Below are 7,148 nucleotides of genomic sequence, written 5' to 3'. Positions count from 1 at the left end.
CGGCTCGTCCATACCCACGTATATCTCATATATGGCTCAGATGGGGTTGAGGCCTAGCCGAGCCCGTCCAACATCTATCCTGATCCTCCGGAGCACCAAACTGTGCTGTGGTCTAATCCGGCATGGTGCGTCAAATCCGAATTGATATTTGTGCCAAGGGATTACAACTGTGACCCGACCAGAACTCAGCCTCCCTCCAGTTCCTGTGCCCCTTAGTGGTAGGCTCCACGCAGCAAAGGCCTCCCCCACGCTCTCCAACCAGGCCTGTTGCCAGCCAGTGTTAAGTATGCCAGAGGTTGCTCTGGTCAGCCCAGAGCGCCCTATAGACTGTCATGCCTCCTGCATAGACTCCACCGGCCCTTCTAAACTGTCCAATGGGGTCAGAGTTTCAGGGGATTGGTCCACGCATGCCTCACACATTCTAGCCCCGAGTATGGTTCTTGAATGCCAGTCAATGTCATAGTCCTGCCTTCTGTGACCCCTATGCTGATCCCTAATCCTATCAGGTAATGGGGCATCCTGCTGGACAAGCCCGGAATTTTGCCTTTTAAGTGAGCTGATGTTGGCGATCGGCACTATAAAGTGACTACAGGTTCTTCAGAGGAAGATTAAATGCCTTTGAAAAGCTTAAGGACTAATACATATTCTCAGAGTACTGTGGGTTCAGCACAGAGCGTCTCATGCAGCATATTACAGAAACCAAATTCCAGAACTTCCTGGCCGGGCGGCCAGCAGGCGCAGCCTGGTGCCAAATGGTGCACTGGCCGCCCGAGAGCCTCTCACCCCATGTACGCACACACGTGGTGGAAAGCTTGGCTGTGTTAGGCTGGAATTGTGGCAGGGGCCCGAGCACCCGGGCTGCATGGCGGCCCGGGGCCAAGCCGCTTGGGCCCCCGCCTGTAATGATAAGATTTTTACAGAGACTGGCATGGTGACGTATGAATCTGATTCTCTGTCTATTGCATCAGCATCCCATATGGGCACTGTTCAAGTCCCAGCAGCTCCACTTACAATCCAGCTCTATGCTTATGGACTGGGAAAGCAGCAGAGGATGGCTCAAGTTCTTGGCCTTCTGCAACCAATGTTGGGGACTGGCTATGGCTTGGTCCAGGCAGGGCCATTGTAACCATCTGGAAATAAACCAGCAGACGGAAGATTTTTCTCTGCCTCTCCTTTGCTCTGTAAATCTGCCTTTCAAATAAAAATAAACAAGCCTTTAAAAATTATGTATATCATATAATGTTTGTAAAAAAAGCATGGGTATATTGGGGTTCTCCAGAGAAACAGAATCAATATAAATGGAAAGAGAGCAAGATCAAGAGAGATTTACTATACCAAGCAACTGGCTTATGGTGCTGTGGCTGGGGCTGGAGACCTCGGGGAAAGCTGTAGTTACAACCTTGAGTTAAACACTCTGGAGGGCCCAGTGTGGTGGCCTGGTGGCTAAAGTTCTCGCCTTGAACACACCAGGATCCTATATGGGCGCAGGTTCTAATCCCAGTAGCTCCACTTCCCATCCAGCTCCCTGCTTGTGGCCTGGGAAAGCAGTCGAGGACGGCCAAAGATTTGGGACCCTGCACCCGTGCGTGGGAGACCTGGAGGAAGTTCCTGGCTCCTGGCTTCGGATCGGCACAACCGGCCATCGAGGTCACTTGGAGAGTAAATCATCGGACGAAGGATCTTCCTCTCTGTCTCTCCTCCTCTCTGTATATCTGTCTTTCCAATAAAAACAAAATATGTCTTTAAAAAAAAAACCACTCTGTAGGGGCCGGCATTGTGGCATAGGAGCTGAAGCTTCCATGTGTGACACTGGCAACCCATATGGGCACAGCCTCTTTCCCCAGCTGCTCCATTTTGATCCAGCTCCCCAACTGGATGAGCCCCCTATACATGATGGAGGATCATGTGATTTACTCAAAGTCTAATAGTCACACGTAAAAAGTAACAGGATATGAACAAACACCTGGGGCCTTAGCCTAGCCAGGTTAACACACAAAAACTAACCATCATATTGGGATTCCTGCTTCTTTTTTTTTTTTTTTTTATAATTTTGTATTTTTCAACTGTGGTAAAAAAAAAAAAACCACGTACCTAACATATGTGTGTGAGATAAACTGCAATAGCTTAGCCATTTGTAAGTGCACAGTGCTATGACATTAGGCACACACACACACACACACACATTGTACAACTGTCACAGTCATCCACCTGAAGACCACTTACCTTGAAAACCCTATTCTGTGCCCTTGAAACAACACCTCTCCACTTTTCCCTCGGTTCAGCTCCTGGCTACCACCATCCTAGTTTCTCTCTCCATGAATCTGACCACTCTATGTGCCTCCCATGAGTAGATTCATACAGCACCTATTTTTTTGTATATATGACTGAGCTATTTCATTTACAATGTTCCCAAGCTCCATTCTTGCTGGCACCTATGCAGGATTTCTCTCACTTTTAAGATTGAATAATATTTGCTGTATGGCTATCCCACACTTCATTCATTCAGTCACTCCCTGATGGGCACTGGGCTCTTTCTGTCCTTGGGCTGTTCTGAATAATTCTGCTATGGACATTGGCATTACCAATTATCTGTTCAGATTCCTGCTTTCAGTTCTTTTGGGGTACACACTCAAAGACAGAATTGCTAGTTCCCAAGGTAATCCTACATGCAATTTGGGGGGGGAAACTGTCATACTATTTTCCACTGCAGATTCAATCTTTGATTATGTGTTGGTCATAATACAGGACTAACAAGTTACTTAAGTGAATCAATCATACACACATTAGTTCCCAGCCTATCAACTCACCCTCAAATGTGAGCAATAACACTCAACAAGCAGCCAAAACAATTTATAAATACTACAAGTTAACTATCCAGCCTCCAGTCCATTCTTTCTCTTTCCCAAGAGAATCCCAATTCTATTGAGATATACTTCTCTTCCCTATAATCATGCCTCTTGAGGAATGAATCTCTAGAAATGAGTCTGATTGAGCTAAAGAAAATTCCACTACTGTTGTCAAGGGTTCTGCTAGGCTTTCTTGTGTGATCTGATTTGGGTCAGTGAAATTAGAAGGAAATTGGGCCCGGCAGCGTGGCCTAGCGGCTAAAGTTCTCGCCTTGAACGCCCCGGGATCCCATATGGGTGCCGGTTCTAATCCCGGCAGCTCCACTTCCCATCCAGCTCCCTGCTTGTGGCCTGGGAGGGCAGTCGAGGACAGCCCAAAGCTTTGGGACCCTGCACCGGCGTGGGAGACCTGGAAGAGGTTCCTGATTCCCAGCATCGGATCGGCGCGTACCGGCCTGTTGCGGCTCACTTGGGGAGTGAATCATCGGATGGAAGATCTTCCTCTCTGTCTATCCTCCTCTCTGTATATCCGGCTTTGTAATAAAAATAAATCTTTAAAAAAAAAAAAAGAAAAAAGAAATTAGAAGGAAATCTACAATAGGTCTCCTGAAAAAATGTTTCTCGTTCTTAAGAGAGCATCATAGGAAGACATCTTTTCTCTTCTACCTAGACACTGCCATCCCAGTGTGTAGCTCCTAGAACTGTCACATCCAGGTCAGTACTAACTCAGGATAAAGCCAATGTCAATGTCAACCATAGAGAAACAGAAGCAACCCAGGACCTTGATGTTCAATATCACTAGTGGCTGGCTTGACTGAGACCACCTTGTACACGTTGATCTCCCTGACAGGTACTGGGAAACATATCTGGCCTTCCTTGAAAAAGAAAACAATCTGCTCATAAACACATGAAAACCGGAAGTATAGGAAGAGACACAGATGACCAACCCCACTATTCTAGCTCACAATCCCACTGTATTAGCTGGTAGCAACAGACAGCAGCTGACTCACTTAAGCAGAAAAAGAATGCACTGAAAAGTTAATTAAGGAGCTGAACAATGCCCAAAGGTCAATTTCCCATGGGAACCAGAGTCAAACTCACCTCAGTGATCAAGGTTGGTCAAGGTGCTACCCTGAGAATTAGCAGCAGGAGACTAGGGCCATGGAACAGTAGTCTAAGCCTCCTCCTATTGTGCTGGTATCCCATATGAATACCAATTCATGCCATGGCTGCTCTACTTATGATCCAGCTTGTTGCTTGTGGCCTAGGAAAGTAGAGAAGGATGAATCCCTTAAGACCCTGCACTTCTGTAGGAATCCTAGAGGAAGCTCCTGGCTCCTGGTTTCAAATTAAGTCAGCTCTAGCTATTGTGGCCACTAGGTGAGTGAACCAGCAGATTCAGAAGATCTGTGTCTCTCCTTTTCCCTCTTAGTAAATCTGCCTTTCAAATAAAAATAGTTACCAAAAATGCAGCAGTAGCACCACTACAGCCACCATTGTCGTGGTTTCTGCTGTCACCAGCCCTTCCACCAACACTGTGACAATCCAGTTGCTGCCTTCCAAAGTGTCATACCGTGGGACTCAGAAGGGCAAGCCAGCAAGCCAGAGCAGAACATTTAAGGAGGCATTTGCTCTCAAGTAGGTACATGTGTAGATCATCACTTGTATGATCTGAGATGGGTGCCTCCTTAAAAGTTGCACCTAACAACTCTAGACACGTGACTTGCCTCACTTAGTCCAACCCCTGTGCCATCTGTGCACATATTGGTGTTCCAGGTCAGGATCAGTCTCCAAGCCTAGAACAAGTAACCACATTTAAGTTGTGATACAGTGAGCAAGGAAGGGATTTCCTCCTTCAGCTCCCACAGATGACTGGGGCTAGCCACTCTGCTATAAGGACACACAACAGCATACCGCCCCACCAGGGAGCCATATCAGAGATCACCACAATTAGCAGGGTTTGGAAAGCAGTACCTCCAGGCTCCTTCCATGCAGAATATTGGGGCAGTGTGCAAAAAATACCATGTTTCATGGCATAGCCTTTTGGTTGTTAGAAAATACCCAGCATTCTAGCTTGAAATTTACACCAAACTTCCTTCTGAGCCAGCATTGTGCCCTGATCTCTGACCTGGATCACCCCGGAATCCAGGAAATGAAACATTCTTACCAATCACATGGTCAATTTATGCTCTTACTATCAACATTTAAGCAGGGACCAATTACCCACTCTACTAATTCTTCTCTAAAATCTTTCTGGTTCCCCGTAGGATTGCTGTCATGGATATTTAAGTAGGCAAGAAGATTGACAACCAAACCCCAACACCCACACACTAAGGACAAATTCCTACAGAAAGATCAACAATAATACTCTGAAAAACAATTCCAGAGTGTGGAACTCACTAAACTCATTGGCTGCTTTCACTGTAATAGTGATACTTAGAGAAAGGGGAAAAGCTTTTGAAGTGTAAGCAGTTTAACAAGAAGAAAAAATAGATGTTCAAACAAATCGTAAATGGAAGGAAGCTGTAGCACAATGCAATTTGCAAACTTGCCTTTCAGGGGAACTTCCTCTTTTTAAATTGAAACCGTGTTTGTCTCAAATTTACATAGTTTAATTTTTCTCAAAACATAGCCAGGACTCCCTTTTCTTAAAATTTCACTCTTTCACAACAGTTTAATTACTTAGGCTCTGTCCATTGGTTGACTCCAGTTTTGCTTTGTCTTCATTAAACTGATTTAGTTGACAGTTGCTAAGGTGATGGCTTTTTTTGCAAGACCCTTTGTTTATGCAGAAGGGCTAAAGGAGGCTCACTTTTTACTTGTGATTTTCTAGAAAAAAAAAAAAAAAAAAGAACCTTGCATTTGCCATTTGCATTGGTCCAGGTCAAATTTTAAAGGCAGGAGAACTGATAGATTTTGTGAGGCTTTAATTTAATTAAGAGCAAGTATACTTCATAAGCAAAAGCTTTAAAGCTTTCTAGCTGGGGGCTGTTTTTGCATCCTTTTACACTTTATTTGACCATTTAAACTATGAAACTCAGATTTCACAGTGGCCACTAAGATTCAAAGAAGTATGCTTTCTATTCCACGCCTCAAGTAGTAGACATAGGAAGCCAAACTAAGAATCACACAATGGGGATTTTTTTTAAATGGCTTGTTTTAATTTACAATACTTGAAATTCTTCAACCTCAATCACCTCCTACTAGATGAGTTAGTGTTATATTTGTACAGATTTTTGCCAGTTGTTGTTGTTATTCTTGATATTATCATCATCAGAGAAAATACTGCAAAAAATAGGAATATCCAGAAGAAAAAACCCACAGCTACTGTGCTGGCTAGAGCTTCTTACCCCTCATGTAACCTTTCTCAACTGCTATTTTTTTAAGATACATACATCATTCCATACCCCTATTGCTATCTTCCTACCTCCAATGCCAGCAATACCAGGTAGGAAGGAAAGGTTTTCAACCCATCTCTTCTCAAACATAGGTGTTTAATGCAATGGGACCCAGGGAAAAACTGCAAGGGTTTCTGGGTAGATTTTCTTCATTTCAAAATGAAAGTGCAAGACAAAGACATTCCATTTTTCTCTCCTATGGGTTTTGTCATGTCTAAGTCAAGTCCAAAACTACCTTGGACATCTTGTTTAAATGAGGATTAATGCCTAACATGCTGGGAGTAAAAAAAATGGGAAGCAGGATTCAAGAAAACTCAGGACCACAACAGCCATGCTGAGCCCTGAAACAGTGCCATCAGTTCACCTCCAAGCTTCTCATTTTGTGAGATAATGTATCCCTACCATTCACCCACCTTACATTTTGCTACTTAAGCCAGACACACCTGAATTTATTGTGAATGTTACACATGTGACCACAACTCTTCATCCTATCCCATAGGCAAGGCAACTTTGCTGTCCCTGACATCAAGAGGTAATTTATCCATCCTTCCAACCTGGACTAGGCTTGGGACTTGTGTGGAGCAATCAAACATGGGAGGAGCAAGGTTGGGAAGTTCTGAACTTGGACCTTAAGAGGCTCTGCACGATTTTTTTCCTTGTGGAAAGTAAGCCAAACTTCTCAACTCCATTGATCTATCAAAGCCTTCAACCCCCAACCAACCCACCAGCTGATCACTTAAATTAACTCAGCCAATATCAGTCAAGACGGTCCAGACCAGAACTGCTCAGGGATCTCAACCTCAAATGCCAGACTACAGAATTCAGAGTTAAGTTCACACAACTATGCTGTTGAATTAAGAAAAAGTAAAAATACAGGTTATTGCTAACATTTGACAATGCATAC

The sequence above is a fragment of the Ochotona princeps genome, chromosome 11 (genome assembly GCF_030435755.1).
Source record: "Ochotona princeps isolate mOchPri1 chromosome 11, mOchPri1.hap1, whole genome shotgun sequence".
NCBI classification, from domain to species: domain Eukaryota; kingdom Metazoa; phylum Chordata; class Mammalia; order Lagomorpha; family Ochotonidae; genus Ochotona; species Ochotona princeps.
The sequence above is the reverse complement of the archived record's forward strand: the minus strand, read 5'-3'. Positions refer to the sequence as shown.